The sequence below is a fragment of the Microtus pennsylvanicus genome, chromosome 2 (assembly GCF_037038515.1).
Source record: "Microtus pennsylvanicus isolate mMicPen1 chromosome 2, mMicPen1.hap1, whole genome shotgun sequence".
NCBI lineage: Eukaryota > Metazoa > Chordata > Mammalia > Rodentia > Cricetidae > Microtus > Microtus pennsylvanicus.
Genome location: NC_134580.1, coordinates 138,599,106 through 138,624,925, shown reverse-complemented (window position 1 = coordinate 138,624,925; position 25,820 = coordinate 138,599,106). Strand labels below are relative to the sequence as shown.

General features: G+C 44.9%; 1 protein-coding gene across 2 annotated transcripts in view; it reads right to left on the bottom strand.

Moving 5' to 3' along the window:
• The window catches only part of Pkig (cAMP-dependent protein kinase inhibitor gamma), a 65,966-nt gene extending 46,794 nt beyond the window's left edge, over positions 1 to 19,172 (bottom strand). The window contains exon 1 of one of the 2 annotated variants that reach the window (XM_075962984.1): positions 19,028 to 19,172. The gene's annotated coding sequence lies outside the window, so the exon portion shown is untranslated. The other variant, XM_075962985.1, reaches the window with a different exon arrangement.
• Positions 19,173 to 25,820: the final 6,648 nt, after the last annotated feature.

Genomic DNA, 25,820 nt, shown 5'->3' with positions numbered 1-25,820 from the left:
GGACTCGAGCAACCCTACTGCCATAGACTCCTCATTTTGTTTGTTTTCACTGATTATTATTGGGGGAGACATGTGACACTGTGTGCATTTTGGACGGCAATTTTGCGGAGACAGTTCCCTTTCTTTTCTTTCTTTTTTTTTTCCTGTCTCCCTTAAGCTATTTTTTTTTATTAATTTATTTATTTATTAAAGATTTCTGTCTCTTCCCCGCCACCGCCTCCCATTTCCCTCCCCCTCCCCCAATTAAGTCTCCCCCCAGCCCGAAAAGCAATCAGGGTTCCCTGTCCTGTGGGAAGTCCAAGTCTCTTTTTTTTTTTTTTTTTTGAGACAGGGTTTCTCTGTGTAGCTTTTGTAGCTTGTCCTGTCACTCACTCTGTAGACCAGGCTGGCCTCGAACTCACAGAGATCCACCTGTCTCTGCCTCCTGAGTGCTGGGACTAAAGGCGTGCACCACTATGGCCCAGCTCTCAACTCCTATCTTAATGTGGGGTATTGAATTCAGGTGGTCGGGTTTATGTGACAAGCACCCTTAACTGCTGGGCCACCTCACGGCACTCCTGCCACAGCCTCCCAAGTGCTGGGATGACAGCCACGTAAAGGGCTCACCTCAAACCCCTTTTCAGTAAGCCCCCCATTCTGCCTTGGTTCCTTACAGGGAGATCAGCTGACATTGTCAGCAGGCGATATTTTGAAGTTGACAGGATCAGAGTCCTTCTCCTGAAATGGTCTCCACAGGAAACACACACAGCAGCAGCAGTGCAGCCCAGCAGTAGAGCATTTGTCTACCACGCTCAAGGTTGAGTTCAGTCTTCAGCAGTGTAGAAAGAAAAGGAATGTATGCATATGGAAGGCTCCAGGTTGCGACTTGGTCCCAGCCTACACAAGAATTCATCCCAGTGACTTTGCTCATGGCATTTGTTTGCTTACACCTGCCAATTTTAGACAATACCAAATTCTACAAAAGAAATTAAACAGAGTAATGGGCCAATGACTAAAGGAAGCAGGAGAGCCAGCTGTCCTTAGTGGTCAGGTGTGGTCTCATCTAGAGGAAGTAGCATTTTAGACTAAGGAAAAAAGAGAGATCAGCATTTTCCTGGCATCTTCTTAGATGCCAGGAAAGATTCCCAGGCAGAGAGAAGGGAAAGTGCTCTTACGGGAGCCAGCGTGGTTTCAAGAGGAAGATGCTCCAGCCTTCTAGAACCCAAGGAGCCAAGGAAGGGCTGCAGCAGGAGAGGAAGGCAGGAGCTGGATCCCCAGGGCTTTGGAGGCCCTAAAGAGGAGCTGGATCCGCGGGTAATGAAAAGAGCTTGGTCTCAGGGCCTCAAGCTGCTGCTACGTCTGAAAAGAGCTCCAACTGGACTACAGGAGGATTTCTGTGGTCAGATAAAAGCCAGCGTTTCCCATCCACCAAAAGAAGTCATTCCCCTTACCTCTGACAGAAGGGACATAAGGCTCCATTCACATATACCTGTGATTGTATATCAAAGCCCAAGCCACCCTCCAGGCTCCCTCAGTCCCTACTCACAAGTACTTGTTAAACATTTCAAAGTCCACACCAGCCTCCCATCTGTTCTCTTTGTAACAACAAGGTTCCTCCTCCCCACTCCCTGCTCTCTCTTACTCTTACTCTCACTCTCTCCTCTCACAGACAGTCCTTGCTATGCCCAATCTCTCTCCTCTCACAGACAGTCCTTGCTATGCCCAATCTCTCTCCTTTCACAGACAGTCCTTGCTATGCCCAATCTCTCTCCTCTCACAGACAGTCCTTGCTGTGCCCAATCTCTCTCCTTTCACAGACAGTCCTTGCTATGCCCGATCTGTCTCTTTTTTTTCTGTTCTGGACTCTTCCAAATGCCTCTAGCTGTTCTCTCTCATCTACAATAAAAACCTTCCCTAAACTATACCATGGACCGGTCATGTCGGCAGTTCTTTTACTGCCCTTTAGAACACATCTGGTGCTGAAACCTGGGGTTTGACTCTCCTGAGGTGTAGATCATTTGTTTCTGCTGGTTTCTGTCACCCACCATATCGTATCTGACTCCACATTCTAGAGTCTGCCTCCTCTTCAGCTACTCCTTCCCCACCCCTCTAGCTGATCGTCTCTCCTAGCCCACTCTCTAAGCATCTTCTTGGTCCACCTGGCTCCTGGAGCCTGCTATGCTCTTCTGGGCACCCATCACTTGGAAAGGCGATGTCTCTTGTTGGCTCACTAGAGTCTGCTGCACGCTTATCCACTGTGGTTCGGGGCATCTCTCTGCTAGAGGCACTTACCTGTCCCTGTATTGTAATCCTGGAAGACTTCTTCTTTGTGACCCTTTCCCCTAAGCCTCTTCTACCTCCTCTTTGCTCTGCTTCTAATGGATGTCTTCCTTCCTGCTTGCTCTAACCACGAGCGAGCTCATTCAGAAATGCTCCATCAGCTCCTCACCTGTCTTCTCTGACCTCTCTCCTCTTCGGACACAGGAATTTTATTAAAGCCTCACTGTATTTCTGAAAAGGCGTGGCCTCAGTACAGCTCAACGGGCAGAAATGGCACCCTTCATTTCTAAATTCTCAAAGATTATAACAACTACTGCCACTGCAGAAGAAAATGACCTCAAAACCTCTGCTAAGTCCTCTCTACTCCCTGCTCGTCTCTGAGCTTTCTTTACGTACTCAATGCTCCCTCTGATCATTAAATTCAGTCTTAGAAGGATTCAAATGTCTCTTGGGCATGGATAGTATTAAAAATTGTTACATGCTATTCTAGTTCATTAAAAAAAATCTGGCTGTGGAGTTCAGTTACGCCCTCCCACTCCAGATCTAAGCAAACTTACTTAAAAGTTTCCTCAAAAATCTGTCCTTGGTCAGGTGGGCCACCTGACTGTAATGGAGAGAACAAAACAGGACACCCCACCCCCACGACACTATGTGCTTAAAACAACTAAAACGCACACTGTTCCCAAAAGGATTTCTGTTGTCTCATACACCTCTTCTTGGTTCTGTTTGACTCTCTAAAGACTCCCCCCCCTCTCTTCCATCTCTAAACCTTTTGCTAAAGTATAAACTTTCTTTTACCTCAGCATTTGTGAGACCGTTGTGTAAACTTTCTGTAGTTCAGCATTTGTAAGTTCATTAGGTGTGGTTTAAAAATCTGTAAAATCTATTAAAAGTTACCTTAAAATTAGTAAAAAAAAAAAATTGATAGTTTAAAACAATCTATACATAGGTAATCTACAGCATGCCTGTATGTAACTTGGATTCTTGTTTAAAAAAATAGATGTGTGGGGCTGGAGAGATGGCTCAGTGGTTAAGAGCACTGCCTGCTCTTCCAAAGGTCCTGAGTTCAATTCCCAGCAACCACATGGCGGCTCACAACCATCTGGAATGAGGTCTGGTACCCTCTTCTGGCCTGCAGGCATACATGTAGACTGACTATTGTATACATAATAAATAAATAAATATTAAAAAAATAGATGTGCTACAGTATACTACTACACATGTAACTGGGATGCAATTCTTGTCTATGAAAAGTAGGACAAACCAACATATGATTGATGAAGAAGGTTCATAAATTCCTCAAGTTGTAAACGTCTACACTGGATAACAAAGAACTGACCTAGAGATATGTCTAACCACTTAAACAATGGATGTTTTATGATTAAGGTTTATAAATTCCTCAAGTCCACTCAAGCTAAGAAAAACTGACTTGAAGATGTATGTCTAACCTCTGTCTTTGCTAACTTTGCTAAGCTTCAGCTATTTCTATAAACTGAGTCATATTAAAAAAAAACTTGTGATATTCTGTAAAAGCATACTGTAAAAAGATCAGAAAAATAAGGTTATCAGTCCGTCTGTGGGCTAGATATATGGTTTATAGTTTCATTTTAATACTAAAAAACCTTCTATTCAAAATTTTAAGGCTCAAATTTAACAGGGATAAAATATAAAACCCTAATCTTGTCAGGCCAGTGGCACACACCTTTAAACCCAGTACTCAGGAGGCAGAGGCAAGAGGATCTCTGTGAGTTTGAGGCCAGTCTGGTCTTCAGAGTGAGTTCCAGGATAGGCTCCAAAGCTACACTATGTCGAAAAACAAAACAAAGGCTTCTTCTGATAGGCAGAAATACAGACTCTGGTAGCAGCAGCTGAGGCTGTCTCCAAAGATGGAAAGCAATTCCAGCAATTCCACCTGGATCTTGCTTCACGTGTGATAATGCTGACTATTGGGCAAAGAAATGCTCTATGCCTCACCTACCACCAGGGCCCTGTCCAAACTACAGACACTATTCAGTGTTATCCTCGGATACAAGGAGAGTTCAAAGTCAGCCTGGGTTGCCTAAGAGCAAACCTTAAAAAATAAAAAAACCACCAGCCTGGTCTACAGAGCTAGTTCCAGGGACAGGCTCCAAAGCTACAGAGAAACCCTGTCTCGAAAAAAAACAAAAAGAAAGAAAGAAAGAAAGAAAGAAAGAAAGAAAGAAAGAGAAAAGAAGAGAAAAGAAAAGAAAAGAAGTATCAACCAAATACACTGAAAAGAGGAAAAAGAAGTCCAGGGGGTGGGGTGGAATGGAGTAGGGGGAGGGGATGATGAGTTCAACACCCTAGTGAGGTTAATGGTGGCTTTAGGGCACTGCACTTATGTTTGTTTATTTGGAGATTATAAAGCTGGAGCTTAATCTCCTTGAAGTTTGTAAATTATAAAATGGCATAAATTACAACTGCTAAAAAGGCTAACCTACGCTATCAAAAACAAATGCTAAGGCTAACCTATGCTATCAAAACAACAACCCAATACTTAAAAATTCAAGCCTAAACGGCAACTAGTTGGGTTTTTGTTTTTTGGTTTTTTTAAGGAAATATTTAAGATTGAAGAGTTCCTAAGAATTTGGGTCTAGTGCACTGGCTTTCTGGCCTGGGTTTGGTTTCTGTGGCTCAGGGGATGTGACAGCTGACTGTCCTGTCCAAACAAACACTGCAGGCGTTTATAGAACCACCAGGGATAGTCCATTTCTCTTCCCACAGAATCAAATTCTTTTTTTTTTTAATATTTATTTATTTATTATGTATACAACATTCCTTCCATGCCTGCCTGCATGCCAGAAGAGGGCACCAGATCTCATTATAGATGGTTGTGAGCCACCATGTGGTTGCTGGGAATTGAACTCAGGACCTTTGGAAGAGCAGGCAATGCTCTTAACCTCTGAGCCATCTCTCCAGCCCCAGAATCAAATTCTTATCTGGACAGAAAAGTCTGCGTGTGTTTTGGAAAAATGTTCTGAATAATCAGAATTCTTTGTAGCACTGAGAAGAAGGCAATCAGTTTAAAACTCAATTTTCACTTAAAAGATAAATAAAAGTAATTTTTCTCCAGGAATCCTGGCTTTAGGGAAGGCAGCACAGTGATCTGTGGATTGTGGAACTATCTTTAATCAGGGGCTGACAAATGGCTGTGAGGAAGCTGAGCAAACAAGGCCACTGTTTATCCTTCACAGACAGACACTGCCCTTTAGCCAAGAGCTCCTTAGAAAATGATTTTTATTCCTTTATCAACTTGGTTGATAGGAGTTTCAAATCCAGCGCATATATGGAACTATGAAACGAAGCTGTTTTCATTCTTTAGAAATAACAGTTTAGCAGGGCTTGGGTGGCGCATGCCTTTCATCTTAGCGTCAGTGATATGTAGATCTCTAAGTTAGAGGCTAACCAGGGCTACATAGTAAGCCTCTGTATTAGAAAATAATGAAAGCAAACAAACGTTATAACCTGGCACGGTAGTACATGTCTGTAATTCCAGCATCAAAGAAGCTGAGGCAGGAAGACTCCACATACTGAGACCAGTCTGGTCTACAGAGCTCACAAATAGGAAATCAATAAAACATGCCTTTTTTGCAAATGGAAAAACACATACTGTGTTTTAAGATTTATTTGCTGGCTGACAAGTGGATCTGGAGGAGAGGCTCATGAAATCTCAGAATGAGAAACCATATAAGGCCTAGTTTATTACCCCTAAACATTCCAGGGATATGAGTTCCTCTACTTAGAATACTCTAGAAAAATATCCTTAAAGTTAATTTAGAATACATTTACTTGTATTACTTGTGATGCTTTAACGGGTTAGATGGCTTAGATACTCTTAGGAGCCCTATTCTCATATGAAGAACACTATAGCCTGGAAAGGGTGGCACCCAAGGTCACTAGCTGAGCGCCTCGGCTGCCACACTTGCCTTTCTCCTGCTGTGCAGTGACGATCGTGATGCCAACAGCAGCAGTGGCACCTCAGTCACACTCACCAAGCAGTGGGCATTGTTCTTTGTGAAAAGTTTCTCCGCCAACGCAATAATCCAAATCAGACCAAATCAAACCGAACTAGAAAAGGACCAGGTTTAATGGATACAAACCCTCCAGGATAGCTTTCCAGCCCCCCAGAGAGGAGACGGGAAAGGAAGACTAGAAAACCACGTGTTTGTTCTCTGAGGGGAGGGCAGTTTAAATACCCTGTGGGAGTGGTCTTGAGAAGCTTTGGGGAGGGGTCATCATTTTGTGGACTTTTTCAGGGGTGGAGTCTGGACTAAGGCAACTCCAGGGGAGAGGGCTTGGGGTGGAGTTTGCACCTGAACATTCTAGACTCTTTGAATATATGGATGCCAGGGGCCGGACTGAAGCTGCCACCCAAACACTTTACACTTCTGTATGTCAACTCAGGTAGTGCTCACAATAACGGTTCACTAAAGGCAGGCTGGTCTGTCTGTGGGCCACCAGCTCCTCTTTTTCTACCCTGACTATTTTACATGCCCTTCATCTCTCCCCAGAAAATCAAAATGGGCACCCTAGAGCCCCTGTGTTTTCTTCACCTTCATCTCAAAACATAACTCATCCCAAAATACTGTAATTACTATGGTGGGTAATAGAGATTACTTTATACTATTTGCTCTTCCTTTGTTTAGGTTTGAAATTACCTTTTAAACATTTATGGGTTTTCCCCTAACATGTAATCCGAGCCACTCAAGAGGCCAGCTGACAAGCTCTACTAACAGTGAATTCCTAAGACAGTATTACTAAAGAGGGCTCCGCAGTAAAAGAAAGAAGCATTGATTCATTCACTAGTTCCAAGAACACAGACAAACCCCAATTATGTGTAAGGCTGGGTAAAGGTCCAGTGAGGGACTCCTGTCCTCACCAGGCTAAGGATTTAATAACATAGACACACACACTGCAAAAGTAATTATGGGAGGGACTAGTCATAGAAATGCTATAAAAAGAAAGTTCAAAGCGCCACGAGAATCAGAAAAAGAAGGAACTTCCATTATGCAGAACTCTCCAGGACAGTCCAAGTTTTTGACATATTAAGCATTATTTAAATTTAGTAAGTGGCTCACAGAACAAAGGTTGTTAACCGCAAAAGCAAATCGCAAATCAGGTCTGGAAAACCACATTCTCTTTTATGGTATTATGGTGGCTCCTGGGGAGGGGTTGGGAGGGTAGGATTCTTCTGTGGTAACTTTGTGTCAAAAGAGAGATTAGAGAAAATGTGTGTGTGTATGTGTATAGGTGCTCACACATGCAGAAGTCAGAGGGAGTATGGTGTGTGTGTGTGTGTGCGTGTGTGTGTGTGTGAGTGTGTGTGTGTGTGTAAGACAGGATCTTTCACTGAACCCAGAACATGCCAATTCAGCTTGACTGGCTGGCCAGAAAGCCCAAGAATTCTCCTGTCTCTATCTCCTTACAGCTGAGATTACAGACATATGTGGCCATACCTAACTTTACAAGGGTGTTAGGATTGAACTAAGGTCCTCAATCTTATTAGGCAGACACTCTACCCACTGAGCCATCTCCTCAGCTGACGTTTTTTTTAAGATTTATTTTTAGGGGGTCTAGAGATGTTCAGTTAAGAGTGCTTCCTATTCTTCGTCTTTCTGGATTTCTAGTGCCAGACTGTGTTATTCAGACTCCCAGAGAAGAAAAGATAGTAATGACTTCACCCAGCACCAGATCCTGCATACTACAACCAACCCAGCACAATAGTGGCATGACTATTACGGACGTCACCGACCACTCTCTGCTTGGATGTGAGGAGGGAGTTCATGTCTGGTTCTATAAACCTGGTCAAAAGACCACAGGTGGAGACATCATAGGCTCTAGAGGGAAACCTACTCTTGTTATTTTTGCTAAATTTTCATGTTGTCAAACTACCTTCAAAATATTTCTATCTACCTATCTGTGTTGCTCCTAACCTTAGTCAGAGCTTCTTTCTGTACCAGGCAGTGGTTAATGAAGAGCCATAACCGTCAAAATGCTGAGAACAACTGACCATGATTACTGAGCCCTAAATGAGACATCTGTCTCACAGTCCCCATGCCCAAGACTTGAGAAACACTGCAGAAGAGAGGGGAAAAGAGTGTATGAGTCAGAAGATGAGGAAGAGTATTGTGAAATGCTCTCTTCTGGAAACACATAGCCATGAACTCACTACATTTGTGGATAAATGCACACATCCTGCATGGTCAAGGCAGCAAGATCAGTCAACATTCCATCAGGTAGCATTAATTGAACTCCACACACACACACACACACACACACACACACACACACACACACACACTTATGAAACTGTCAAAGTATAAATAAAGACAAGAAAGTGGGAAGGGGCATGTTGGGGGACACCAGGGGAGTGGGAAAGGGGTAGCTGAGTAGGACAGGATAAAGATATAGTATATACAGCACTCGGGAGGCAGAGGCAGGCGGATCTCTGTGAGTTCGAGACCAGCCTGGTCTATAAGAGCTAGTTCCAGGACAGGCTCCAAAACCACAGAGAAACCCTGTCTCGAAAAACCAAAAAAAAAGATATAGTGTATAGATTTATGAAATTGTCAAAGTATAAATCAAAGGTTTTTAAGCTCACCCTTGACTAAGCCTACTATGTAGAACACAGAATCACAGATGCTGCCATCTTTGGGCAGTTTCTCCAAGAATCAATGTAAGAGAAAAGCTGGGAATCATGGTGGAGAGGCTGTAACCATTGAGGTCACTGTAACTCCCAAGGTGCCTTTTTCTAAAAGGTATTTGCAACACATCTCCAAAAAGTCTTTAAAGAACAGGGGCTTGGGCATGGCTCAGCATGCTTGAGGCCCTGAGTGTGATCCCCAACACGACAGAAACCTGTGCATGGTGGAACACATCTGTAGGTTCAGAAGCTCAAAGTCATCTTCCCCTGCCTGCAGTCTGGGCTAGAGATTGTCTCAAAAGAAACATGGGACCAGGGCTGAGGGTATTTATGCTCAGCATTCTTATCATTTGCCTAACCCTGGGTTCAATCTCCAGTTGAGAAGGAAAGGTGGGATGGAGGGAGAAAGGGTGGGCAAAAATATAGGAACTACATAGGAAAGCTCAGATTTTATGCCCCAGTTCATAGAAGACACAGCTTCCAGAAGGGGTCTTCTGAATCCTCTCATCTTTAGCTTCCCCTCTGAAAACCAGAATGCTCTTCACCCACCTCACAGATGCTGTGAGCCACAACCAACACACAGTAAAAGTACAGCTAACAGATCACTAGACAAACTCATGGGAGTGCATTCATCCAATGAGAAACCCTGTCTTTTGGATAGTCACTGTCAATTCTGTAGAAATCTTGCAAAACCATGGCTCTTCTCCCTTCCATAATGGATTCATCCTGAAATATACCAGCAGTGTAGAAATCATTCACTGAGATAACTTCTTCTTGTATGGGCAACTGGATGACCTCTTCCACATCGTGGGACCCTGGTGTGAAAGCATTCATTCAGACAAACCATTGTTCTCGTAGTCAAATCTACATAAAGCCAGTCCTCCACAATTATCCTTATTGACAGGACTTATTGGCAAGAAAGAAGCCCCGAGCCGGGCATGGTGGTGCACACCTTTAATCCCATCACTCTGGAGGCAGAGGCAGATGGATCTCTGTGAGTTCAGGGCCAGCCTAGTCTACAGAGTGAGTTCCAGGACAGGTTCCAAAGCTACACAGATAAACCTTGTCTCAAAAAAGCAAAGGATTAAAAAAGAAGAAGAAAGGAAGGAAGGAAGGAAGGAAGGAAGGAAGGAAGGAAGGAAAAGAAAGAAAGAAAGAAAGAAAGAAAGAAAGAAAGAAAGAAGAGAAAAGGAGCCCTGAGTAGGAGGCACTGAACAGGAGAGACAGTATGTCTGCTCTTACTGATAAACAGGTCTAGGCGGCCCTGAATTCCCTAGCAGCAGACTCAGGAAGGTGTAATCTACCGGCCTTTGCTCTACCCTAACAAGCTATCAATATTCTGCACTTACCTTCACCTTTCATTTGACACAAGGTCTTAGTCTAGGAAATTAACTGTATTTTTACCCCTAAAATATACAGGACAAAAGACCAGCCGCAGAGAAAGAAATTCCTTCTCACCTGAGTGCCAGCAGATACAGCACCAGGATGCTTATTTAGCCCAGAGGGGTAGGGGCGGGGAGCAAGCTCCATCCTAATCCTCCTAGTATCTTCTGGGGCGCTTCACAGCCATGCCCCTTCTGAGACATAAGGCACCTACCTTGTCAGTCTTTTATCCATCCTCTGAGCCCTAAGAAATGCATGCTTGGTACCATTGTTATCACCTATGGAATTGCTAACTATGTCTGTATGGGTATGTAAACTGGAAACCCTGTGGGATAGGAAGAAGAGTGAGGAACATCAAAAAACAAACATCAAGAGGGAACATTGATAAGGAAAATGAGGTACATTTACACAATGAAGTACTACACAGCAGAAAAAAATAACATCTTGAATTTTGCAGGCAAATGGATGTAACTAGAAAACATCATTTTGAGTGAGGTAACTCAGACCAGAAAGACAATTATCACATGTTATCACTCATAAGTGGTTTTTAAACATAAAGCAAAGAAAATCAGCCCACAAATCACAAACCCAGAGAACCTAGACAACAATAAGGACCCTAAGAGAGACATACATAGATCTAATCTACATGGGAAGTAGAAAAAGACAAGATCTCCTGAGTAAACTGAAAGCACAGGGACCTTGGAAGAGGGTTGAAGGGGAGGGGAGAGGCAGGGAGGGGAGCAGAGAAAAATGTAGAGCTCAATAAAAATCAATTAAAAAAAGAAAGGAAGGAAGAAAAAGAGGGAACATTAAAAGGGGAACATCAAGAGAGCATTAGAGAGAGCATAGAAAGAATAAATGGAACATGATAAAAAAAAAAGACTTATGTGAACTAATTTATTTCATTTACCCTCAGACTTTATTTGCCAGGTTTTCACCTGCTATAGCGATCCTTCTGAATCCTGAGAGGCTTAGAGGCCTTAACCTCAATATTCACAGAGCTGCTTTGAGGACAAAAGTAGAGTATGAACCTGCATCTTTCAGAAAGTCCAAGTGTTGAGTTATTTACAAATGCCAGCATGGCAACTGGCTCTCTCCAGAATGCTCTGAAGCAGATCTCAGGGTTTTAGAAGAGGAGGTGATGGGTTGAGGGCATCCAGAACCTGGAAAATTCTTTTTTCTTTTCTTATTATTTTTTAAAGATTTATGGTAATGGCTCACACTTTTAATCCTAGCACTTGGGAGGCAGAGGCAGGCAGCTCTCTGAGTTTGAGGCCTGGTGTAGGAGGTCCTTCTGTCTATGTGTTGCTTTCATTGGTTAATAAAGGAACTGCTTTGGGCCTATACCAGAGCTGGAGGGGAACAGAGCTGGAGGGGGGGGACTAAACTGGGAGGGAGAAAGCAAAGAGAGCGAGACACAATGGAGCCACCAGAGACAGATATGCCAAATCTTTGCCGGTAAGCCACTGACACGTGGCGATATACAGATTAATAGAAATGGGTTAAATTAATATAAGAGTTAGTCAATAAGAAGCTAGAGTTAATGGGTCAAGCAATGATTTAATTAACACAGTTTCTGTGTGGTTATTTCGGGGCTGAGCAGCCAGGAACTAAGGAGCGGCCTCCTCCTACAGAGGCCAGCCTGGTCTACAGGATAACTGTTACACAGAGAAACTCTGTCTCAAGGAAAGAAAAACAAAATGTATGGACTTGTTATTGTACTTATGCTTTTGGTTTATTTTGTTTTTAGGACATAGGGTCTCACTGTGCAGCTCTGGCCGTCCTGGAATTCACTATGCAGACCAGGCTAGTCTCAAACTCAATGAGATCCTCCTACCTCTGCCTCCCCAAGTACCAGGATTAAAGGCATGTGTCACCACTGCCCAGTTATATACACGAAATTTTTTATTTTGTTTTGTTTTTTGAGATAGGATTTCTCTGTGTAGCTTTGGAGCCTGTCCTGGAACTCACTCTGTAGAACAGGCTGGCCTCAAACTCAGAGATCTGCCTGTCTCTGCCTCCCAAGAGCTGGGATTAAAGGCATACCCCATCACCACCCCCCAGGGCATATATATGAAATTTTTAAAAACTAAATGTAACCCTTGACTTTTGCAAGACTGGTTGAACAACAATGCAAATATATTTAATATTATTAAAACATGTATTTTGAAATAGTTATTAGAAAATGATAGATTTTATGTATCCTTTACCACAAATAAACCTTAAAAATTTTTTTTAGGGCTGGAGAGATAGCTCAGAGGTTAAGAGCATTTGCTGCTCTTCCAGAGGTCATGAGTTCATTTCTCAGCAATCACATGGTGGCCCACAACCATCTGTAATGAGATGTGGTGCCCTCTTCTGGCATTCAGGCTAACATGCAGACAGAACACTGTATACATAATAAATAAATTCTAAAAAATTTTAATTATAATTCATTTATTTACTTTCTTAAAAAATATTTTTTATATTTATTTGTTTATTGGTTGGTTGGTTGGTTGGTTGGTTGGTTAGTTGGTTTTTCAAGACAGGGTTTCTCTTTGTAACAGTCCTAGCTGTCCTGGAACTGGCTCCGTAGACCAGGCTGGCCTCAAACTCACAGAGATCCGCCTGCCTCTGCCTTCCCAGTGCTGGGATTAAAGGTGTGCGCCACCACCACCCAGCTGAGACCCTGTGTTGAAAAACAAAATGAGACAGAGGCAGAGGCAGACAGAACTGAAAAAAGCCAGCCTGGTCTATATAGCAAGTCCCTGCCTCAGACACAAAACAGACAAAAACTAATATTTCCAGAAACTTTTCCTACATATATATTTCTCTCAAAAAATATTTTTTCTCAAAAACATTAGGAGCATACAAACTGCCTCTTACACATAATCACAGGATGCATTTCTTTTTGAAGTGTATATAACAGCCACCTTGTCCCCTTCTCATGACTAAAGTGCCCACCAAACAAAGTCTGTGTCCAGTCTTTCAGCACCATAAATCACCATGGCCAGCATCTCTGCAGAATCTCTGGTGATGGGGCTGGAGAGATGGCTCAGAGGTTAAGAGCACTGACTGCTCTTCCAGAGGTCCTGAGTTCAATTCCCAGCAACCACATGGTGGCTCACAGCCATCTATAATGAGATCTGGTGCCCTCTTCTGGCATGCAAGCATACATGGAAGGAATGTTGTATACATAATAAATAAATAAATAAATAAATCTTAAAAAAAAAAAGCCAGGCGGTGGTGGCACATGTCTTTAATCCCAGCACTCGGGAGGCAGAGGCAGGCGGATCTCTGTGAGTTCGAGACCAGCCTGGTCTACAAGAGCTAATTCCAGGACAGGCTCCAAAACCACAGAGAAACCCTGTCTCGAAAAACAAACAAACAAACAACAACAACAAAAAAAGAATCTCTGGTGATGTCTTACTCCTGGGACCGGCTTTCGCCTGCCCACTTTGTGATACCAGCACCCTTAATGTTCCCTGGGAAAACCACCTTCTTGTCATCCTGTCATCGGTTCTTGTCTTGCCCTCCCACCGCTCAGCCAGCTCTTATCCTATGTGGTTAGGCACAGCATGTCTAAGTATATTGCTTAGTATGTGCCTTTCATGTGGCTACTGCCATTCCAATTACAATTCTGATGATTACTGCTATTATAAAGCTATTGCTTTAGGGAGATGAAGGTGTGACTCAGTGGCCGAGCAGGTCCTGGGTTCAATCCCTGGCATCAAAAAGAAGAAGAAAGGAGAAGGTGTGGTCCTTTCTCTCTCGTGGCTGTCTGCTCAGTTAACTGTATTCTATATCGAAGTTAATCTCTTGAATTTTCTCAGCACATACTATGGAAGGTAGAAATTCCACCATCTGGGTAGTGACTAAGAGTGAAAGCTCTGGGCTAGGGAGATGCTCAGGAAGAGTACTTGCTACACAAGCATAAGGATCTGGGTTTCAATCTCCAGCACCCACATAAAAAGATGGGGGTGGGGCCGAGAGATGGCTCCAGGTTAAGGGCAGTAGCTACACTTACCTATTACTGAGGACCCAGGTTTGATTCACAGCACCCACATGGTGGCTTACAACACCAATTCCGAGGGCTCCTATACGCATGTGGTACACAAACACTCTGGTTACACACACACACACACACACACACACGTGTGACTGTATGCCTGTAACCCCAGAACTATGGTGGATAGAGGAAAGGGAATCCCTGAGGCCGGCTAATTACTAGCCTAACTCTAGGTTCAGTGGAAGATGGAGTGACAAAGAGGAGAACCCACACCTACACACACAAGCACACACACACACAAAAGCTCAGCAAACTAAAACACAGGACCCAAATATAATGTGCTTTCCATAAGCATTTTTACCATAGTTTTCATCCATAAACTAAAGATCATAACAGACAGGGCCTGAGTCATAAGGTTTTTATGAAGACAATTTTATTAAGGGACTGCAGAGTGCTTACCTAGAACCCTCAAAGCCCTCAGTTCAATCCCCAGCAACCCACTCCACCAAAAGAGCTGATTGTACTGAGATTAGTGCTAAGAAGTGCTTCATATGATACTAGTACAAAGAGGCCTGCTGTCTGCCAACAATAGCTCGGCTTGCTCTCCACACTGCTGCCTTTTGTCTGTTTGTTGCCTTCCACTGGTGCACTTCTTTCAGCAACAACCTCTCTCCCTAAGCCGTCCACGCCTGCCTTCCAGAGAAAGCTGTGCTATCAGTTTCCCCTTCCACTCCCTTGTCTTCTCATTTAAACTCTTCTGTGCTTGAAAAAAAAAAAAACCCTCCCTTACTCCTCAATCGCTCTCCAGCCTTCTCCCTCCCTCCTTCTCAGAGCTGCCTACGCTCAGTCTTCTCACATCCCACTCTTACCTCGTCCCACTGATACATTACACCGAACCCTTGGAAGCTGGGACATTATAGATTCCGCCCCCACCATTTCAACACATCTGCTCAGTCGGGTCCCTAGTGACCCCTGGAACTTATTTATTCAGATGGCACCTTCTTACTTTAACTTCTCCTACTTGCCATCTTGGTGGCATCTAACAATGCTGACCTCTGCCCCGGGCCTTCATTATCACACACTCCCTCGGTTTCCTCTTCCAGAGCCACTTCTGGCTGTCACTTAAGTGAATGGTTCTTCAAGGAGCGTGCAACCCTCAGATCTGGGCCCTTTGTAAATCTCTCATTATTTTTCAGTATCATTGTTTGTTTTGTTTGTGGGGGGTGTTGAAACAAGGCCTGTCTATGCAGCCCAGGCTAGCTTTAAATTCCTGATCATCCTACTTCAGCCTCCTGAGTGCCGGGAGTGTAGGTGGGAGCCACAACTGGTCAGGACTGAGGTTCCACTGCCAGCTGTACTCAACTGCTTTCACCGCCGTAAATCAACTATGAATGCCAGGTGCGGCGGCACACTTAATTCTAGTACTCCAGAGGAAGAGACAGATGAATCTCTGTGGGTTTTAGGCCAGCCTGGCCTACAAAGCAAGTTCCAGGCCAAACAGGGAGAGACTATATAGCGAGAGTCTGTCTCAAAATAAACAGAGTAATGAATTTGTGTGTATATGTGTGTATTGAAATAAGGTTTCACTCAGTCCAGCCTAGCCTTGAACTTGTCTGTAGCCAGAGATTAAACTCTTGACCCTCCTGCCTCCACTTCCCAAAGGCTGGAAAGACAGGCAGGTGCCACCATGCTGAGCTTTGTAACACTGCTTTCAAATGTGTCTGAAATTCTGTCCCTTTACCTTCTCACCATCTTTCCAGACAGAGCTAATTCACACTACTCCCTCCCCAAACCTCTAAACTAGATTGTGTTCACCTGAACAGAAGTACTCCATTAACAAGGCCCATCACACAGCCACCTGTCAGAGGCCAATTGCCTACCTAAGCTCTGATGGCCATGACGGACCAGCTTTCTCGTTACAGTGTGCACAGTGCCTAGCACCTCATACTTGCTGTGGTTTCCATCTATCGCCCAAGGGTTCAAGTGTTGAAATTTCACTTGCTGAAGAGAGTGGAAACCAGTGTCTAGAGGTGGGACCTTCGGGGAGGGAAACAGCAGAAGATAAGGCCATTAGGTTGGAGTTCTTGTGACTGGATAATGGAACTTCTTGAGAGAAGGCCAAGGATGTAGTTGAGAGGCAAAGCACCTGCTTAATATGGGCCAGGGTCTCTTCAACCCCCAGCACCTCAAAAAGAGGAACCCTCAAACTCAAACTCCCCATCTTGTAATATGCAAGACTCTGAGCAATTTCAGGGCTTTTGCTATAAAAAGCTTATTGTCAAAATTGCTGGGGAGAAAAGTGGGATCTTGGGGGTGGGGTGGGATGGGGGCAAGGGGAGATGGGGAGAGAAAAGGTAGAAGGGAAGGAGGGGGGGCTTGGGGAAACAGGAGGATCGGGATAAAGGAAGGTTGGATAGGGGAGCACGGAACCACAATTCTTAGTTAAGGGACCCACTTTAGGGTGGGCAGGAGAATTGACATTAGAGGGGCTCCCAGGTGCCCAAGCTGAGGTCCCCAGTTAGTTCCTTGGGCAGCTGAAGATAGGGAACCTGAAATGACCCTATCCTAGAGCAATACTGATGAATATCTTGCATATCATCCTAGAACTTTCATCTGGCGACGGATGGAGATAGAGACAGAGACCCACACTGGAGCACTGGACTGAGCTCCCAAGGTCCCAATGAGGAGCAGAAGGAGGGAGAACATGAGCAAAGAAGTCGGGACCACGAGGGGTGCACCCACCCACTGAGACAGTGGAGCTGATCTACTGGGAGCTCACCAAGGCCAGCTGGACTGCTACCAAAAAAGCATGGGATAAAACTGGACTCTCTGAACATGGCGAACAATGAGGGCTGATGAGACGCCAAAGACAATGGCACGTGGTTTTGATCCTACGCAATCTGCTGGCTTGGTGGGAGCCTAGCCAGTTTGGATGTTCACCTTCCTAGATATGGACGGAGGGGGGAGGACCTAGGACTTACCACAGGACAGGGAACCCTGACTGCTCTTTGGACTGGAGAGGGAGGGGGAGAGGAGTGGGGGGAAGGGGAGAGGGGTGGGAGGAGGGGGAGAAGAGTGGGAGGAGGGGGAGAAGAGTGGGAGGAGGGGGAGGGAAATGGGAGGCTGGGAGGAGGTGGAAATTTGTTTTTTTCTTTCTTTATTGTCCTTTTATCAATAAAAAAAATTAAAATCATAAAAAAAGGAAAATAAAAAAAACTTATTGTCAGAAAAGCTACCCTTTTTTCCAGTATTTAGTTTTAATAACGAAAAGGACTATGGCAATATTCTATATCTGGTTTCTATTTTTTTTTTTTTTTTTTGTTTTTTGAGACAGGGTTTCTCTGTGGTTTTGGAATGCCCGGCTATATCTGGTTTCTGAATTACCATAAATAAATTACTGTAAAGTGAAAAATAAGAGCAATGAGACTGCCGGGCAGTGGTGGCGCACGCCTTTAATCCCAGCACTCGGGAGGCAGAGGCAGGTGGATCTCTGAGTTTGAGGCCAGCCGGTCTACAGAGCGAGTACCAGGACAGCCAGAATGACACTGTAAGACCCTGTCTCGGAAAACCAGACAAAAATGAGAGTGAGGAGATTAAAGAGGGTGAGGGATCTACCCCTGATGAAGCACACCCACCTACTGACTAAAATTCCCTGCCAGCTCACGCTTGCATCCTAGAACGCGGAAGATGGAGACCCACATAAGGACTAGGAGTTCAAGGCTAGCCTCTGCGACATAACAGCATCTAGCCAGTCTACAGGCCATAAATAAGACCCTGTATAAACAAGCAATCCCCCTTGAGACCCCCAAAATATAATCCCAACCTCCTAAAACTTTAAGTCCTATCTCTCAAACATCAAAACTATTTCTGCCTTTCAGATTCTCTTCCAGCCTAAAATTCTTGGGAGATTCTCTACAAATCCGGCTGTCTCCTCAAGGTCCTGCCTTCCTAACACCAGGCATGTCACCAGCCTCGACTCCTGGCCAACACAACGGCCTGCTTCCTATCTCCTTTGGAAGTAACCTTCTTGTGTAATCTCTCTAGGACCATCACTCTCACTTCTGCAGGTCCACAACTGCTCTCTCTGCGCTCAGTTTCCTGTACGTGCAAAACGACAGCTCAAATGATTCCAAGTTCCTGTCCATAGGTCTACGGACTGGAGTGGAGTTCCTAAGGGCAAGATGTCTCATTCACTTTTTTTTTTTCTTAAACCGCTTGGCGATCAGCCCGGGCCCTGGTTCTCAATAAATCCTCATTGATGTTCCTCGTAGCAGTAGCAACAAGGCAAGCTCCCACATAGCGCGCATCTTAAATATAAATACACTTTGTGATCATCTTATAAGACATTATCCCCATTGTAGAGGTGAGAAAACTGACGCAGGGAAAAGTCCAATCTCGACGGCCCCCCCAAGGGAGACACACGCATACGTTTTCTTCAGTTCCTAGTTACTCGACGACAAACCGTCAAAGAAAAGAAGCTTTAAAAAACAATGTTATTTAAAAAGAAAACTTTCCAATGAGCCTCAAGAGATGCGTAAGAATAAAAGCCGAAAGCGCACCCACCCGAAGCGGGCCGGGGTCAGAAGGCGTCGCAGGCGCCCGCTCCCGGGCCCAGGGGACTAAGTCCAGCCCTCCGTCCTTGCCCCGCGTCCTCGCGGCCCGTCCCTCGCCGGTCGCCTGGCGGACCGCTCCTCTCCGAGCCGCGCCCGCCCGCTCGCTCGGCCGCCGCTTACCTGCCGCCTCGTCGCCTCGCGGAGCCCGGGCCTCCGGCGCGAGCGCCTCCCCGGGGCCGCTTGGCGCCCGCTGCCCGCCGCCGAGCCGTTGCCTAGGCGACGCGGCTGCCGAACTCCCGCGTCGCTCGCGCTACGGCGGCCCGGAAGGGACGCGGCAGCGAGCTGGGGAAGGGGAGGAGGCGCTCGGGCATAGCGAGGAGTGGGTGGAGGAAGGAAAGCTGTCCTGAGCCGGGGGCCTTAGCTCCCTAGAGAGGTGGCCCAACGGAAGCTGGGCGTGGGGAACAGCGAGGCTCTAGGGGGAGGGCTTGTACCTCGGATGCTGCTTTTGTCTCAGTTCATTTTTGGCACTCGAAAGACAGTATGGGGCTGGAGAGATGGCTCAGTGGTTAAGAGCATTGCCTGCTCTTCCAAAGGTCCTGAGTTCAATTCCCAGCAACCACATGGTGGCTCACAACCATCTGTAATGAGGTCTAGTGCCCTCTTCTGGCCTGCAGACATACACACAGACAGAATATTGTATGCATAATAAATAAATATTTAAAAAAAAAAAGAAAGAAAGGCAGTATGTGCAGTAGAGGTGCCCTTTGGCCCGTTTGCTAGGTTGGTAATAAATGGGTTTTGAATTTTTGTTGTTGTTTTGATTTTTGTTGTTTTTTTTTCTTTTGTTTTGTTTGTTTTTTTTTGAGTTTGCCTTTGGTTTATTAGTTTGGGGTTCCTATTTTTCTTTTTCTTTTTTTCTTCCTTTTTTATTTTGCTTTCTTTTTTTCTTTTTTGAGACAGGCTAGCGTTCAACTCAGTATGTACCTAAAAAACTTGAACTCTGCCTCAACCTCCCAGCCTTTTTGGTGGCGGAAGTAGTGAATAGAATTGGTTTGGGGGTGAGCACTTCAGCATGGGAAATAAATAACTTGTGATGAGCAATTACACTTCCTGGAAAGATCCTGCGGATACACAGACCCTCAGCACAAAAGATGTTCCTAACTGGTGTGGAATTCTAATCCACCAGGGAAAACCAAAATTAGACTTACTCCAAATTCAGATGAAATTTTGTTCTTACTGCCAGCAGGAGGCCAACAGCCTGAGAGTCAAGTCAAAAGCTAGCTGGGGGCTGGAGAGATGGCTCAGAGGCTAAGAGCACTGACTGCTCTTCCGAATTCCTGAGTTCAATTCCCAGCAACCACATGGTGGCTCACATCCATCTGTAATGAGATCTGGTGCCCTCTCTGGCATGGAGGTGTACAGGCAGTAGGAACATTGTATACACAATAAAGAAATCTTAAAAAAAAAAAAAAAGGGGGCTGGAGAGATGGCTCAGAGGTTAAGAGCATTGCCTGCTCTTCCAAAGGTCCTGAGTTCAATTCCCAGCAACCACATGGTGGCTCACAACCATCTGTAATGGGGTCTTGTGCCCTCTGCTGGCCTGCAGGCATACACGCAGACAGAATATTGTATACATAATAAATAAATAAATAAATATTAAAAAAAAAAAAAAAAAAAAAAAAAAAGCTTGCTGAGCCGAAGGGGGCTGAAGGGTTTGTAATGGTGAAGGTGGGTATAGCAGTTATCCTAGTTGGTGATCAAAGCGCTTCACTCCACCTAGCTGTTTCTGGCCCCATTATACACAGCAGCAATCCCATAATTCTTCTCTCACATGGGTAACAGCTAGAGGCCACTAGGATCTCCCTGGCATTTCAGGACAAAGGTCAACAGCTATTAGGAGTGGCTGGTGCTGGGTTAGGTTCCTTAGCCATCACAGGGGAGTCCCTGTATAAACTGTCAACAAACCAGACCCCTCTCTAAACCGGAAAGAAGGCTCCTTAATGACTGGGATAGAGTGGTTTCTTCTTGGCAAGCAATAACACAGTGGCATCAGATTAGGACTGGCTGTCACAAACTCCATGGTGGAACATCCATAAAATAGGTACACCCGTAAAAAGAATTAAGAGAGTCAAACTAGGTATGGTGGCTCACCTGTAATCCCAGCACTAGAGAATTCCATCACTGCCTGGGCTAGAATGAGATCTTACCTCAAAAGTCCAAACCCCGCCTAAAATAATAGGATCCAGAGTAGCTACAGCTGTCAACACAGTTCACGTATAGACCTGCCAGTCTTTAAGCTATGGGTGTAATAAAAATCTCCTGCTCTCTCTCGACTAGTCCTGTTTCTGCTACTACTCTTTTTGGGGTGGGGTGATGGGCGAACAAGGTCTTTATATAATCAATCCTCAATGTTCTGGAACTCTAGATATAGACTAGGAGCTCCTGAACCTGACAGAGATCCTCCTGCCTCTGCCTCCAGAGTTGTGGGATTAAAGGCCTGCGCCACCACACCCAGCCTCATTTCCAGCCTTTGTTTTTTTTTTTTTTTTTTGCCATGTTGATCAAACCCAGGACTTTGCACACGCTAGGCAAACGCTGTATGGCTGGTTTGTCCCCAACGCTTGGCCTTTACTTTCACTGCTCCGTGTGCAGACCCATGCCTCCAGGTATCCTTATGGTCTGTTTCCTCACTTACACTATGGCTCTGTATCTATGCCCCATGACCAAGAAGACCTGGCCTGATCATCTTTAGTAGATTCCCACAAACTCTTTCTGTAGTCTTTTCTCTCTTTCACTGCTCTCGTCCAGTGTCTGACGTTCTATGCATTTGTTTTTTGTTTGTTTCTTTTCACTAGAGCATGGACTGCCTTAAGGGCAGGCACATTGTTCTCTGGCACTTGCTGTCTTATCCCTGGGACCAGTGCCCTGCATTTGGTAAAAGTAAATACTTTCCACATGTATAAGTTGAATTTTCAACACCGTGTGTCTGGAATGCTACCCCGTGTAAAGAGGAGTGATAGATCATAGATGTGTGTGTATACAGGCCTACACATGTAGAAATACACATGTAGAAATGTACAGGGCCAACAGAGGCAAAGGCTGGTGATGCAGTTGAAGGTTGTCTGAAGACTGCTTCTCAGGGACCTCTACTTAGGTGACGCCAGGATTCTTGAGGTCACAGAAAAGAATTTCAGGAGCCAATATGAAGCATAGTTGGAATTTTTTAAGAAGAGTGTTTTGCAGTTGTTGTTGTTAGTTTTTTGTTTGTGTTGGTTTTTTGTTTGTGTGTGTGTGGTTGGTGGTTTTTTGAGACAGGGTTTCTCTATGTAGCCTTCACTGCCCTGGAACTCACTCTGTAGACCAGGCTGACCTCAAACTGACAGAGATCCACCTGCCTCTACCTCCTAAGTGCTGAGACTAAAGGCGTGTGCCAGCACTATCTAGTAAGAGGAGAGTTTTCCACGTCCCCTTAAGCATGGGAGTTAATAAAAGGCACTGGGGAGAGGATGGGTGTGGGTGAGGGCTCCCCAGCAAGAGTCCTCACCCTTATGACTGAACTCTAGCTCTGCAAGCCATTTTAGGGGCTTCTGAAGTTAACATCTTCCAAGGGCTGCTAAGGAATGTTTTTTTCTTTCTTTTTTTAATTAGTGAGATAGGGTGGCTCCAAAGGTACCATTGGATAGCCTTGTAATCTGATTAGGTAAAGCTATGGGTCACAAGAATTGCACAAGGGGGTTAAGACATGCCTTCTACTGTAGATAAGATTTTTGTGAGAGCCCTAGAAAATTACAGGTTATGGGGCTGAAGAGATGGCTTAGAGGTTAAGAGCACTGACTGCTCTTCCAGAAGTTCTGAGTTCAATTCCCAGTGACCACATAGTGGCTCACAACCATCTGTAATGAGATCTGGTGCCCTCTTCTGACCAGCAAGCATACATATAGACAGAACACTGTATACATAATAAATAAATAATTTTTTTTAAAAAAGAAAATTGCAGATTACATCTGGAAAAGAAAAAAGGCTACACTCAGAGGTTATAGACCTTAGACCTTAACCATGATCCGTCGCTATTTTAAAATTGTTATTTGAAACATCTCTATCTAGGTAGACAATAAACATTACCTTCACAATAAACGTTAACTGTGCTAGAGGATTTTTTTGTTTTTGATCTGAGACAGGATCCCACAGCTGGAGGAGGAGAAGGCTTCCCTCCCCTCAGTTGTTTGTCATCCCCCATTTGTACAGTGATAAAGAGACCTTCATCCCAGACCCAGAGCCCTGAGAACCAAAGCCAGAGCAAATGGCTTAATTACTTCTTATCTCACCTGGCTAGCACCTGCAGGCTACTAGGATCCCACAGGCATTTCAGGACAAAGGTCAACAGCTCTTAGGGGTGCCTGGTGCTGGGTTAGGTTCCTCAAACATCACAGGGGATGTGTAAATTGTCACACAAACCAGACCACCCAGGGAAACCGGAAAGAAGGCTCACTGATGACTGGAATAGCATGAGGGTTTTTTTTTTTTCCCTGGGTTTGCAGTAACACAGGGCCATCAGGTTAGGGCTGGCTGTCACATTTCCTCAGAAGTGCCTACCTTTGGTCCAGGCCTGTAAAATATCACATTTTTGTGGGAATCATAGCTGAGCAGTTGTTATAAGTGAACTCTCATTTGGAGAAAGTCTTGGGATAACAAGGATTTAGAGACTGTTAAAAGCACAATGAGTTTGAGGCCAGCATGGTCTGCAAAGAGAGTTCTAGGACAGTTACACAGAGAAATCTTATCTTCAAAAAAAAAAAAAAGGAGTAAGAGAAGGAGGACTGGAGAGATTGCTCAGTGGAGAGATAGTTCAGTGGATAAGAGTGTTTATGTAGGGTCTGGGGAAATGCTAAAGGATGACCCCAGACTCAAATAGCTCGTAACGGCAAAGAGTGTTTATTATACTAACATACATGTCGGTTCATTCACCTGTGCAAAGTGGCGATGACCCCGAGAGGAACCTGCAGGCTCCTTTTATACAGCTAAAGGAAGTTCCAGGGTCAGCTACATAATTAGTCAAGCAGCCTTTACATTAGTGTATTTCTAACTGACTGAGGGTCGGTCTTATCAGTTTTGGACGTGTCTGCACAAGCTTGGACGTGACCCAGAAGGGGCTGTTGGTGTTGTCCTTGAGATACTGGCTTGTGGGGCTGGCTTAGGTCCTCTCTGTTTGTTCTCTCCCTCAACCCTGAATGTAAGGGCCTTGCAGATAAACGGCTCTTTGTTGGAAAAGACACCTGTTTTGCCCTTCTCAGAGAGTTGCAATTTAAATTCAGTTGTAAAAAGTGGGAGAGTAGCCAGGCAGTGGTAGTGGTGCACACCTTTAATCCTAGCCTTCTGGAGGCAGAGCCACGCGGATCTCTGGGAGTTTGAGGCCAGCCTGGTCTACAAGAGTTAGTTTCAGAACTGCTAGGACTGTTACCTGGAGAAACCCTGTCTTGAAAACAAACAAACAAACAAACAAACAAAAAGGTGGGAGAGTTTAACCCCTGCCCTTGTTACTCTCATGGGGGACCTTGTTAGGAATATTCTTAAGACAGCCTCTCCACCAACACAAATAATTCCAATCAGACCATATTAGACTGAATCAATGCCATGTTTACTGCAGCGCTTTCAGGTGGCCGGGGAGGGGTCAGTGCTTGGCAGGCATTTCCAGAGGTAGAGCCCAGACCAAGGCAACTCCCAGGGTGAGGGGGCTTGCGATGGAGCTTTCTGCTCCATTGGTGCTCCATTGATGCCCCAAGGATGAGTGCCTGGAGCTGGGGTGACACTTCCTATCAGACCTCAGTTCTTTTCCCAGAATCCTCATGTTGGCTCACAGTCTTCTGTAACTTCAGTTCCATGATCCAACCTCTTCTGGCTCCTCAGACCCCTGGCATGCACATAGTGCATACACATAAAGAAAAAATGAGTGAATCTTAGAAAGAGAAAAAAAGAAAGAAAACATCAAGGCATGGGGCTGGAGAGATGGCTCAGAGGTTAAGAGCACTGGCTGCTCTTCCAGAGGTCCTGAGTTCAATTCCTAGCTACCACATGGTGGCTCACAACCATCTGTAATGAGATCTGGCGCCCTCCTTTGGCTTGCAGGCATACATGGAAGGAATGTTGTATACATAATAAATAAATCTTAAAAAAAAAATCAAGGCATGGTGGAGCACACCTTTGTTAACCAGCACTTGTAGGGAGTGGCAAGAGGATCTCTGTGAATGAGTTCCAGGCCAGCTGGGGCTCCATAGTGAAGCCCTGTCTAAAGAAAGAGAAAAAGAACAAAGGAAATCAGTCGGCTTAAAGATGGCTGAAGATTGTCCTCTCCCTGATAATCAATTTAGGCTTCCCACCTCTGTCCGTGATGACAGGTATATTATGTAAGTAAAAAATAGAGATAGGGAAAGAATGGGGGAAGTATCAAAATTGTCCCTCCATAAAATGTGCAATGCCATTTGGTCCCCTGGCTCCCTTTAGGCCTCTAGGTCTGCTCTCCACCCCCCCACCCCACCCCCGTCTCTTCCTCTCCCCCACCTCTCTCTCCTCTCAGGTCTAGTTCAGTCTGGACTCTACCAGATGTTTCTGGTTGGCTGTTTCCTTCCTCATATCTACAATAAACCCTTCTAAGCCATAAAAAAAATGTGAAATGCCACATGAGGCATGAGGTGACAGCTACAGATGAACTGGAGGTCCAGGGCTTGCGAGACCCATTTCCCTCCAGGTAAAACAGGGTTATTTAGTGGCTCTTGTTGCTACTGTTGTCTATTTTTGTTGTAGTTTTGTGTTTTGGTGATAGGGGTCTCATCCCACGCTGGTTTAGAATTTACTGTGATGCCAAGGCTGGCCTTAAACCTGAGGATCTTCCTGCCTCAGCCTCCCAAAAGCCACACCCAGCTACTTGAATACTTTGGTTTTTTTTTTTCCGAGATAGGGTTTCTTTGTCTAGCTGTCC